We start from the raw sequence: 13,027 nt of genomic DNA, 5'->3' as shown, positions 1-13,027 counted from the left end.
GGTTGATTGTTTTCTTTCCTGGGCAGAAGTTTAATTTCATACAATTCCATGTGTCTTTTTTTTTTTTTTTTTTTTTTTAGCTTTCCTTGCCTATGTTTTGGGGATCATATCCAAAAAATCATCTAGAACAAATGTCAGGACGCTTTTGCTTTATGTTTTCTTCTAGTAGTCTTATACTTCCAAGTACTGTTTAAGTCTTTAACCTACTTGGAGTTGATTTTTGTATGTGGTGTGAGAGAAGAGGTCAATTTCATTCTTCTGCCTGTGGATGTCCAATTTTCCCACCGTTTATTGAAGAGGCTACCCTTTCCCCATTACGTGTTCTTGGCACCTTCGTTGGAGATTAGTTGAATGTAAATGTGTGAATGTATTTTTGGGCTCTATTCTTTTCCATTGGTCTGTCTATATTTTAATGCCAGGATCATACTGTTTTGATTATTGTAACTTCATAATATAGTCTGAAATCAGGAGGTGTGATGCCTCCACCTCTGTTCTTCTTGCTCAAGATGTCCATATGAATTATAACCAGTGAGGAATATTGGTCCAGCATTGCCAGATCTCTCCCTTTTTTTATTTTTATTTTTCAACGTTTTTTTTTTTTTTTAATTTATTTTTGGGACAGAGAGAGACAGAGCATGAACGGGGGAGGGGCAGAGAGAGAGGGAGACACAGAACCGGAAGCAGGCTCCAGGCTCCGAGCCATCGGCCCAGAGCCTGACGCGGGGCTCGAACTCACGGACCGCGAGATCGTGACCTGGCTGAAGTCGGACGCTTAACCGACTGCGCCACCCAGGCGCCCCACTCTCTCCCTTTTTTTAAGTAAACATTCAGAGTTTTAAAAACTCTTGAAGTTCCCTTCTGGGAACTTTTCACGGAATTACACCTCCACCAGGCAAAGCAACATTTGCATTCATTACATGCATTCATCACAACGTGTTTGAAAGAAAATGGTAGAGAAAAATGAGGAACTGTCCACAATGAAATTGCTCAATAAATTTTCTGAGCTTTTAGATGAATGCAACTAATTCAAACTTAAAGAAAACAGAACATGTCTGCAAGGTGTATTCATCTCACATGCTGCCACGTGGCAACCATCAGCTACTGGAGAAATGCTAGCTTTCTATTTGCTGGTCCTTTCTATCTCCATTCCTATCAAACACATTTCCTGCTGGCAGTTTTGGGAAAATGGATGATCATTTAGGGATACGCAATCCACCTTGGAAACTAATGTTCATGTTAAAGTTAAGTTTTCTTCAGAGTTAGCACCTTGGAGGCAGATTTGACTTGAAATGCATTCACTTTGTACCTTTTGAGAAGCTATTTACACTTGCTAGTGTTAATAAAAGAAAGCATTTGGCTATACAGGGAAAAAGCACAGACTTGTGTTTATTCAATCAGTACAAAGACGACTTCAGAAAGCCTGGAGGGGTGTGGGGTGGGGGGTGGGCATGTAAGATGAAGGATAAAGAGAAAGAAAACCCTACTCTACCTAATAGAAAGATGCCAGGTCAGGAACCCAGGTGCCCAACAAAGCATCTCTTACACCTGAGAGTTTTCTCAATTGTGTTGTAAAATCTAGAATCTTATCAGGACACATTTAATCAAAGAGAATTCCTCGGTATACACTATCTTGCTACTCAAATACTGGCTAACAAAAAATGAAATGTAAGTACAGTGAAATAAAGGGTATGCATACTCTGAATTCTACAGAGGAATGGCTATGCTTATTAGAAACGTGATTACATTAACCTTGGAGACCTAGTCTATCTTTCTGACAGCAATTTAGCTTGGTCCACAACAAGAGATGTTTACGTCATAAAAAATCTTCTCAGGGTACTTCACTGGAGAAAATATATAAGTGGTCTTTTATATAAAAAGATACTCTATTTCACTCATAATAGGAGAAGCACAAATTAAAACTACACCAAGATACCATTTCTTACCTATCAGTTTGGCAAAAATTCAAATGCTTAGCAAAGAGGCATTCCTCATACATTACTGGTAGTGCAAAATGGTATAACCACAAAATTAGCCTGGGTTCCCCAGAGAAACAGAACCAATAGGATGTATGTATATGTATATGTATATGTATATGTATATGTACGTGTACGTGTACGTGTACGTGCACGTGTACGTGTATGTGTATGTAGGTGTGAATGTATGTATTTTAAGGGATTGACTACCATGATTATGAGGGCTGGCAAGCCCTAAATCTGCAGGGTGGGCCATCAGGCTAGAGACCCAGGAAAACCTGATGCTTCGGTTGAAGTCCAAAGGCTGTTTGTTGGCAGAAATTACCCTCTCGCTCAGGGAAAGTCAGTCTTTTGCTCAATAGAGGTCTTCAACTTATTGGTGAGGGCCCACCCACATTCTGGAGGACAATTTGCTTTCCTCAAAGCCAAGCAATTTAAATGTTAATCTCACCCAAGAAACACCCTTACAAAATCACACAGAATAATGTTTGACCACGTATCTGGGCACCATGGCCCAGCAAGCTGGCACATAAAATTAACTATCACAAACGTAACGTAAGAGAATTTAACAGTATCCAGTAATATCACATATGCATTAACCTTTCTATCCAACAATCTCCCTTCTGGGACTGTATTGTGAAGGTACCTGTCCACAACATGAATCAATTTGAAACAACATTTGCACAAAGTTACTAATTACAACATTGTTTGAAATAACAAAATATTGGAGAAAAACTGGGACCATTCTGAGAGAACTGACTGAATAAACTATAAGATAGCCATATAATAGATTGTTAGTGAAAAATGAAAAATACTAAGGTAGAGCTCTATGAACTGGTATAGCATTATTTTCAAGCTATATTCAGAAGCTAAAAAAAAAAAGCACATTGCAAATAAACATATAGTATGCTACCTTGTATAAGAAATAAGGGGGAATTGGGCCCCTGGGTGGTTCAGTTGGTTAAGCCTCTGGCTTCAGCTTGGGTCATGATCTCATATTCATGGGTACAAGCCCAGCATCCGGCTCTGTGCTGACAGCTCAGAGCCTGGAGCCTGCTTCGAATTCTATGTCTCCCTCTCTCTCTGCCCCTCACCTGCTTGTGCTCTCTCTCAAAAATAAATAAACATAAAAAAAATTTTTTTAAAAAGAAATAAGGGGAAATTATATATATAACATACGTATGTAAATATAAGTATATATATATATACATACCTATATATGTTTGTGTAAATACATATTCACACACACACATATATACATACATACACACTCAAAAACACACAAACACATGCTTAATTTTTCAAAAGAAACTTGGGAAGGATAAGCTAGATACAAATAAAATGATGAGCTATAGAGGGTGGGTTAAAAATCTTTCTGGGATCCAAATCCAAATATTATTCTTTTCCTTGATCCTTCCCTGAACCATGTACTTTACAGCTGTGGATCTGTGCCAACTCCAGTATCTTCCTAAAATTTCAATGCAAGCAATCATTTGCTATTCCTTGGGAGAACAAAAAGTATTTAGTGACTGCCATGAGCCAGGGATTCATGAAATTCTATCACCTTTCACAAGTGCTTAATCAAGATCTCAAATACCTTGAGTTGCCTTGTTATTATTGAGGCTTTTTGTTTTCCTAAGCTCTTCTGATAAAGGAGACTCCAAAATAGATTCTATTTATCTTTTTGTTTTTTTGGGGAGGCGGTGTGATTCCAAAAAGACACCACATATCAAAAGAAAATGCAAAATTATCAGCTAAAGTTTCATTATTTGATGCCCAATTTACCTGAGGTATCAATCTCTCATTTCTAATCAATTACAAACCATCCCAAACTTCCCTAGGCCAGTTACCAAAAGAAAGTACTAGAAGAATCTCTGGTCTTACTGGCATTTTTACGGGAGTAGAGACGGAAGAGATTCAAGGTTGGGAGGCCATTAGAAGGCTAAGAGAATAACATAGCAAATATTTCTAAGGGCTTGAACTAAGGCCATGGTAGCAGAGAAAAAAGAGAAAAAGATTATGGAGATACCTAGGTCTCTAGCTCAAGTGGCTAGGTGGATGGTTAAATTATACTTTGGTAACCCCCTTCACAGAAGGTGACCATCTTGATTTATGAGCAAAATACTAATGCCAGAAAGAACCACACAATAATAAAGATGACTTTTCAAAAAAAAAAAAAAAAAGAGAGAGAGAGAGAGAGAGAGAGGGAGGGAAAGAGAAATTATGCACAACTTTGATTTACTGGTTCTTTAGAAAGTAATTCATGGGTGAAAGAAATTACAGAATGTTCCTTCCATGCTAGGATGAAATATAAAACTTGGCTTTTGTGGTGTGAAGGCGGTGGTGGGAGTTGGATGAATTCCGAGGCCAGCAGTATCAATTTTGACGTCCAAACACTTGGGAACTCCCTGTTCCAGAGCAACAAAGGAAAATGGGGGGCCTTATAACATCATGGCTTCCCTGCACAATTGTTTTGCTTTATTTGGAACCTTCATTATATATCTAATTTCTTTTCCATGGAAAACACTGACGCTTGGAAAGCAGAGCAGTGTTGATAGTTTTAGGGAGAAAATTACAGGCTTTCTATCATTGCTTGTCTGTCCTAGGAAGAGTGATGGGCACATCCCATGAGAGGAGGTGTATGATCCACAGGAGCACACAAACACAGCCTCTGCTTTGCAGATTCAAGTTATAGCATAATTCCAGTCAATCAGAAAATGATGTGGCACAAGTTAGAGTCAACCCATGCCTTCATTGTGTCTACCCAAAATGTTCAAGCTATTTTGTTGTGGTAGATTTTTATTATTTTTCAAAGTATCCGCTGCTTCTACCCGAGGTAGAGGCCTTCCTGTGGGTTCGTTCCTTCTGTGTGGCTCCATGCAAGAGGGCTGTGCATTCCTGCCCTAAGCAGGTACAGCTGTATAATGTATTTTGGCCAGTAAAATGTGAGCGAAGTCATGTGTGTGTTATTTCTAAGCAGACGTCTCCAGAGCTAGTACAGAGTCCCCATCTCTGTACCCTCCACTAGGAGACCAGTAAATCCAGACAAGGGCCTTTCTGACAGACAGGATCCCTGAGTGAAAATACGGAACAGAGCCTCAGCTGCCCCATGATGGCATCTAAGGTGAGCCATAAATGTAGAGGTCTTTGTTACTGCAGCATAGTTTAGCCTAAGCTGACAAAATTGCATAACTTGTTCTATCAGTCAGCTGTTGCTACAATTATGCAAAGAGTTGAAAACCACAAAATCTCATCGTGGTTGGTACCAAAAAATAAGCATTTATTTCTCACTCTTGTCTGCGGGTTGACTGGGTGCAACTGATCTAGGCGGGCTTAGCTGGGCCTGGCTTCAGGCTTAGCTTGAGTTCAGATCTGCTCTGGGTATTACTCCTTGAACAAGGCCAGAAGGCTACGCTGGACAGATTCTTTTCATGACAAAAGGAAAGAGCACAAAAGGAAAATCACCAGCCCATAGGCATATTTTAAAGTCTTTATTCTCATCGCATTCAGAATGTTCCTTTCGCCTAAGCAAGCCCTATAGTTAAAGGTAACATCAGTGAGACAAGGATCCTGTCTCTTGTAGGATGAGCTGTGAAATCCCATGACTAAGGTGGTAGAGAAAGGCAGGGGTGGGGTGAAGAGTGGAGAACAATAATGCAATCCACCAGTGGCTTTGAGATGGCAGATAATTATGCAGCAGCAGGTCTGAGTGGGCATCCTGGGTGCTCTGGATGCTTCTAGCATGATCCACACCATTGCCTCCCTGCCCACCGAATGTGTACAACAAGGGCAGATCCAAATTTTGTGGGACCTAAAACTTCTACATTATGGGGTGTCCTTTTCAAGTAAAAGAATACAAAATACCATGAGAACTCATTGGTAGCTCCCCATGGGGTCCTCAAAATGGCACATGCACGTGAGGGTCTTTGAAACTTAGGCTTCCTTACCTCACATTAAATAGGACCCTGCTCACAGGCTCACCACCATTATCTTTCTTGAGACCACTAACTTTAATCTCATTTTTATACTTGCTGATTTATGTCAGTCAGTCCTCAAGAACCTGGGAGTTTACAGGTCTATTTAAAATTGGCCCTGCCCCCTTTTATTTCCTACTCCTTTCCTGCTTTCCTTTTCTCCATAGAACACATCATGGCCTCATATACTATATATTTCACGTACTTATTTGTTTATCTATGTCCACCAAAATAGGAACTCCATGAAGTAGGGATTTTTTAAATCAATTTTGAACATCACTATATTCTTAGTGCTTAGAACAGTGCCTGGCACTCGGTGGGTTCTTAATAAATATTTATTGAACACATGAATAAAAGAAAGACTCATGAACTCTGGTATTTGCATTCTAAATCATACTGGGAGAGAAAACAGCTTGAAATGTAATGTATATCAACCATATTTACTAAAACGGAGCTGGAAGGTACCTTGGAGATCACAGATCAACCTTCTTCCTTTATAAATCGGGAAACCAGGGCCCAGAGGTTTAAATTATTTGCTTCAGATCACTCGTGGAATCAAAATTCAAACACAGCAGTTAGGATGTTTTCAACGGGAAGTAACACTAAGCCCAAGTAAAGCAATAATTGCTTTAAATCATAGCATGGTTCTTGCCTTGTTCCGTTCTAAGGAATTTTCCAGCATTAACCCACTTAGTGCTCATGGCAACTCTATAATGAAGGTGTTAATAGCCCATCTTACACATGGGGACACTGAGGGACAGTGCCTTGGAGTAACTGCCAAGATGACCGAGTTAGTGAATTACCAAACTGGGCTTTAGATTTGGGCAGTCTGCTTTTAAAGCCCATGGTCTTATCTGACTCAGACTGGCTTATTAGAGAGAGTATATGGGCTTAAGTACGTGATACATCTGATGCGGCTCAGTCTGGTGGTTTAGCTCTCTCACCAGATTTCCTTTGCTTTCTGCACTCTGTATTCCAGTGTTGGCTTCATCCTAAGACTGGCTTCCCTTGAGTTCCCACAACAGTGGCCAGCAGCAACTCACATCATACATGTCCATCTTTATATCCAGTATGGAGAAAACATTCTGGCAATATTCCTGAAGCTATCTTGTTTCTAGCCTTAACTCACGTGCCCCCATCCCCAAATCCAGTCCTGGCTATTTTGTTACCTTGGCTGATGGACTTCAGGCCTGGACATACATAACGCAGATGTCTGTTGGGAAGGGAAGAAGGGGGTTGGAAAGGCTGTTGTGTGAATTTACCTAAGTTAGTTTGACTGCATGGCAAATGTTGTGCTCTTTGGTAAATATTGGAACCTCACGTAAGAGTCGGAGGGGGCTATAATTCGGTCCTCCAATATTGCTTCCAGGTAGAATGCTACAATGACAGCAAGTCTCCAACAAAATCTCATCCAACATATATTTAGCAAGCGGGCACACACACACACAAAACTGTCACACTGCCAGGCTGTAGCTCAGGAAAGTTCCAATATTTGTCTCAGACCGGTGGCTTCTGTCCTGGCTGCACATTAGAATCACCTGGGAAACAGAGATGGTTTGGCTCATGCCTCACCATTTAATCAGAATCTTTGGAGAGGGACTCAAATGTCACTGTTTTTATTTTTATTATTATATTTTTTATTTGAGTGCAGTTGATACCCAACTGCATTACATTAGTTATAGGTGTATTAGTGACAACATTAGTTACATTAGTTTCAGGTGTATTACAGTGATTCAACAAGTTTATACATTATGCTATTCTTTTTTTTTAAATATAATTTATTGTCAAATTGGCTTCCATACGATACCCAGTGTTCATCCTAACAAGTGCCCTCCTCAATGCCCATCACCCACTTTCCCCTCTCCCCCAACCCCCATCAACCCTCAGTTTGTTCTCAGTCTTTAAGACTCTCTTATGGTTTGCCTCCCTCCCTCTCTGTAACTTTCCCCCCCCCTTCCCCTCCTTCCTGATCTTCTGTTGAGTTTCTCAGGATCCACATATGAGTGAAAACATATGGTATCTGTTTTTCTCTGCCTGACTTATTTCACTTAGCATCACACTCTCCAGTTCCATCCACGTTGCTACAAAAGGCCAGATTTCCTTCTTTCTCATTGCCACGTAATACTCCATTGTGTGTATAAACCACAATTTCTTTATCCATTCATCAGTTGATGGACATTTAGGCTCTTTCCACCATTTGGCTATTGTTGAGAGTGCTGCTATAAACACTGGGGTACAAGTGCCCCTATGCATCAGCACTCCTGTATCCCTTGGGTAAATTCCTAGCAGTGCTACTGCTGGGTCATAGGGTAGGTCTATTTTTAATTTTTTGAGGAACCCCCACACTGTTTTCCAGAGCGGCTGCACCAGTTTGGTTCCCACCAACAGTGCAAGAGGGTTCCCGTCTCTCCACATCCTCGCCAGCATCTATACATTATGCTCTTCTCATTAGAACTGTAGATACCATCCTCCACCACACGATGTTATTACAATATCATTATGTTCCTTACGCTGTGCCTTTTATTCCCATGACTTGTTAATTCCATCAACCATCAGTATTTTTAAAGGGTCCCAAGGTAATTCTACTGTGTAGCCAGAGTTAAAAACCACTGCGCTGGGCACTTGCAACTAGTACATATATGAAAGTCCCAACAATATTCTGAAGGTAGGACTAGCTAGCCGGACAGAGCAAGCATGGAGCCCTTTAGGCCCCCAAATGGCAGTCTCCAGTGTCTTTATAATCCTGAACTCTACCAATTTTTTAAAAAATGAAACTTACACATTTAAAAATGATATGTAAATTTTTTTGTCATAAGATTTAGTAATTGCTAAGGACCTAATTTCTGGGAGGTTGAAAATATTTGGCATTTTAAAATAAAATGGGGGCGCCTGGGTGGCTCCGTCGGTTAAGCGGCCGACTTCGGCTCAGGTCATGATCTCACGGTCCGTGAGTTCGAGCCCCGCGTCGGGCTCTGTGCTGACAGCTCAGAGTCTGGTGCCTATTTCAGATTCTGTGTCTCCCTCTCTCTGGCGCTCCCTCGTTCATGCTCTGTCTCTCTCTGTCTCAAAAATAAATAAACGTTAAAAAAAAAATTTTTAAATAAAATGGTTACATTATTTTTCAAAATGTAGTGTATAGAATCTAAATACCATGAGTTTATAACATCACCAGCCATTATAAAAAGAACAACTTCTTCAATAGTAAGAAGTTTTATAGTATTCATCTTTCTCTTTGAATTTGTTTTCATTTTCTTCCCTTATAGATTTTCATCTTAATTTATTATATTTTATGCTTGAAAGGGCTTCAGTGATCAACATATCATAATAAAAATACATGGATCCAATTAAATTTTAACTCAAGAATTTTTTCCTTCCTGGACTAAGCTGTCATTGCAATTACACAAAAATTAATAAAAATATCATAAACATATTGCACATATTTTGTTAGAAAATTATTAAACAGAAGAGAAAATTTTATTATAATTGTATTTTTTCATAAGATAGTTGGAGATTTAAAACATTTATTTCGTATATATCTACATATATTCATGTATATTTATTAACTAAAATGAGACAGGATTCAGGACTGATTTTCTTCCTATTTAGCATTCTAATAGACAAAATTTCCGAGAAAACTAATTCATATAAATGAATGGGAATCAAAGGAGTTTTGTTATAGGAATGTCATTCAATTCTTTGAACTCCTTCTCAATTATGTGCCAAAAATCACATAGTGATCTATCCTCAAAATTAATTTTGATCATCTTTCTCTTTCATCTGACAACTTGATTCCATCCTCTTTCAGTGTTTTGAAAACAATAAATTAGAAACCACCTGACCCGTAAAAGTACTTTATTGGTAAATAAAGTACCAATTCTAATATGCGGAATTTTTTTTTTATCTGTCATCCAGTGTCTTTACATTGCCAGCCTCCATCAAAGAATGTGCTATTATGAAGTGTGCTATGGCTGAGAGCAGGGGGGTATTGTGGGTGCTGGCACAGAGCCCCTAGTTCAGAAGGGTCCCACACTAGGTTTAATGCTCTGCTGTGAATGTCTTGAAAATCTTAATAATTTTGGAAAAAGTGGCCCCACATTTTCATTTGCACAGGGCTCCACAAATTATGCCCCTGGTCCTGGAGGAGAAGTCTGCTTTTCTTTTGTGATAGAAGAACATTGCAAGAGTGGTGACAGAAAGGAGTGGAGACCTTCAGCAGGCACATTCCCAGGCAAACCCATTTTAGAAAAGAGTACAAGAGAAATGTAAAGATCTGGAGGTAGATTTCCTTAACATCCTTTGGAAAATCTTCTCATACCTCCAAGGGTACATGTGGCCCAGATTGAAGACCACTGCTCCCGTCGTCCAGCAGGCACGTGGCATGACCACCGGACCTGATGGATTTTACACTTCAACTCCTGAAAGAGACTGTGCAATATTCCCAATCCACATTACCTGATTTGAGCATTACTCACTTCAGCATTGACAAGTTATTAGTAATGTCTTATAAGCTACCCCAGTAGACCCCCTCGTGCATATTTTGGTAAGGATATTTAAAAAAAATTTTTTTTTTCAACGTTTATTTATTTTTGGGACAGAGAGAGACAGAGCATGAATGGGGGAGGGACAGAGAGAGAGGGAGACACAGAATCTGAAACAGGCTCCAGGCTCTGAGCCATCAGCCCAGAGCCTGACGCGGGGCTCGAACTCACGTACCATGAGATCGTGACCTGGCTGAAGTCGGACGCTTAACCGACTGCGCCACCCAGGCGCCCCGGTAAGGATATTTTAAAGTGAGTAACCACCTCTAAAAGTGGGGCATGAAGTCTTGATTAGAGAACTTCAAACTGCTATGTAACTATGTTACAGATTGAGATGGATTTGTGCCCAATCATCTCATTGTTTTTATACTACTTTAAATTGCCACACACACAATATTAGAGCAGCCAACAGATGTCCACTATATCAAGCTCAGGCTTTCTGACTCCAAATGTAATGCTATTTTTTTTTAATATGCTGTGCTTGTGATCCAGAGAGAATATGGCTCCCTAGGAGAGCATAAAGGAAGAGGGGCTGTGTCAGAGTCCCAGACGGGACTATATAACAGACGTGGGGCGTCTGCCCAGTTCTGAGAAGCTTCTTAATTCACAGCAACCTGGTTTTCATTCCAGGATTTGTATGTTGTTTGTACCATATCAAAAATAAGTTATTTATTAGATTCATTCTGCTCTAGATAAAAATATCATGTACTAGAGTATTTTTTTTTCTTTGAATACATTTGAACAAATACCTAAAAACATTTTAGGAGAAATGTAGGACATTAGAGACAAAACGGAGCAACTACACTCTCGGCAATAGAAGAGAAAAAGAAGTAATGTCCCTGGTAGTGGTGAGAAAAAGTAAAACAACTAGGTTACACTGGTTCTCAGTGACAGAAAGAGAATCAAAATGAAAGCTATTGACATTTAAGCAGGAATTGAAATGAATGCCACCTGTACGTTCTTGTACCTAATGCTTACTAAAGACGACCCTACTTGAAATAAGATGAGTTGGGTTTTAATCTTCCATCTACAATTTTATATGTCACTGAACTTCTCTAAGACATAATTTTTGCTTCTATAAAGTAGTTCTAAATATGGTGTCTCTTCGTGGTGTCTCTTATGGGAGTGTTGTAAATTCACAGGAGAAAATACTCCACTATTTTGCTACTAAACATGCAATTCGTAGGAGTTTCTCAAGATACTAATTCAAAAATATCATATGTAAATACAAATATATATATTAATATATAATTTTATAATTATTAAAATAAATTTATATATTATTTTAAGCTCACACTACATATACAGAAAGTTAAATCTAGTTAATTATAAGCAAATACCATCATCCTTTTAAAGATTAAATTCAGTCAATAAAAAAAATCCCCTCACCCTTCATCTTCTTTCCAGAATAACATGAAATATCCAAGAAACTTTTTTTTTGGTAACATTGAATCTCAATTCTTATTTATTTATTTATTTACTTACTTACTTACTTATTTATTCATTTGTTCATTCATTCGTTTGAGAGAGAGAGCTCACATGAGCAAGGGGCAAAGAGAAAGGGAGAGAGAGTGCAAAGCGAGGGGTGGGGCTCAAGCTCACAAACCCTGAGATTGTGACCTCAGCAGAAGTCAGATGCCTAGCCAACTGAGCCACCCAGATGCCCCTCCAAGAGACTTTTATTTCATTTAAGAATTTTGTTTGGAGTACACATACTGTATTCAAGTGCACTTTGAGTATGTCTGTGTATGTATATACATGGTTAAATGATCACTGATAATGTCATTTAACTGCTCAACCAAAGTATAGGACCTTATCTCCCTTTTCATCCTATATCTTCCTCCATTTATAATATAGTGTCTTTAAATATCCCCTCTATATACATTTATAACTGCATCAGAGAGTGCTATGACTTTTGCTTAAACAGTCAAACATAGTTTCAAAAATTCAAGAGGAGAAGGAAAGCCTATTTTATTTACCCATGGTTTTACTTGCCATGTTCTTTTTTCCTTTTTGATGTTCCAAGTTTCTTTCTTTTTGTTTAGGGAACTTCATTAGACATTCTTTTAGGTCAGGATAGTTCTTTGGTGAAAAATTCTCCTAGCTTTCCTTCACCTGAGAATGACTCGATTTCCCCTTCACTCTTGAAAGATATTTTTACTGGATACAGGATTCTGGCTGGACAATGTTGTCTTGTTCAACCCTTAAAAAAATGTCACACCCCCTCCTCCTGACCTCTAGGGTTTCATTTGAAAAATCTGCTCTCATTCTAATTGTTTGACCTATAGATAAGGCATTTCTCTCCTTCTCTCCCTCCCTCCCAAACACTCCCACCTTCTGCTTTCAAAATTTTTTTCTTTGTTCTTAGTTTTGGGAAGATTGTCTGTGACAGCTCCTGGTATGGCTTTTTTCAGTTTATCCATTTGAGATTTTCTGACATTCTTCAATCTGTAGGTTTGTGTCTTTTTCCCAATTCAGGAACTTTTTGGCCATTATTTCTTTGAGTATTTTTTCAGCCCCATCTTCTTCCTCCTCTCCTCTG

The 13,027-nt window shown here is 39.1% G+C and overlaps 1 long non-coding RNA gene across 1 annotated transcript in view; it reads right to left on the bottom strand.

Annotated features, from left to right (window-relative positions):
- Nucleotides 1-12,033, bottom strand: part of LOC131486804 (uncharacterized) — a 42,454-nt gene extending 30,421 nt beyond the window's left edge. The window contains exons 1-2 of the long non-coding RNA XR_009249456.1: nt 11,979-12,033; nt 7,117-7,160 (exon numbers count right to left, since the gene is read on the bottom strand). This is a non-coding gene — a long non-coding RNA (uncharacterized LOC131486804). The remainder of the gene's footprint in view (nt 1-7,116; nt 7,161-11,978) is intronic.
- Nucleotides 12,034-13,027: the final 994 nt, after the last annotated feature.

This window comes from Neofelis nebulosa, chromosome 1 (genome assembly GCF_028018385.1).
Source record: "Neofelis nebulosa isolate mNeoNeb1 chromosome 1, mNeoNeb1.pri, whole genome shotgun sequence".
Taxonomy (NCBI): Eukaryota; Metazoa; Chordata; class Mammalia; order Carnivora; family Felidae; genus Neofelis; species Neofelis nebulosa.
This window is presented reverse-complemented; position numbering and strand designations above follow the sequence as displayed.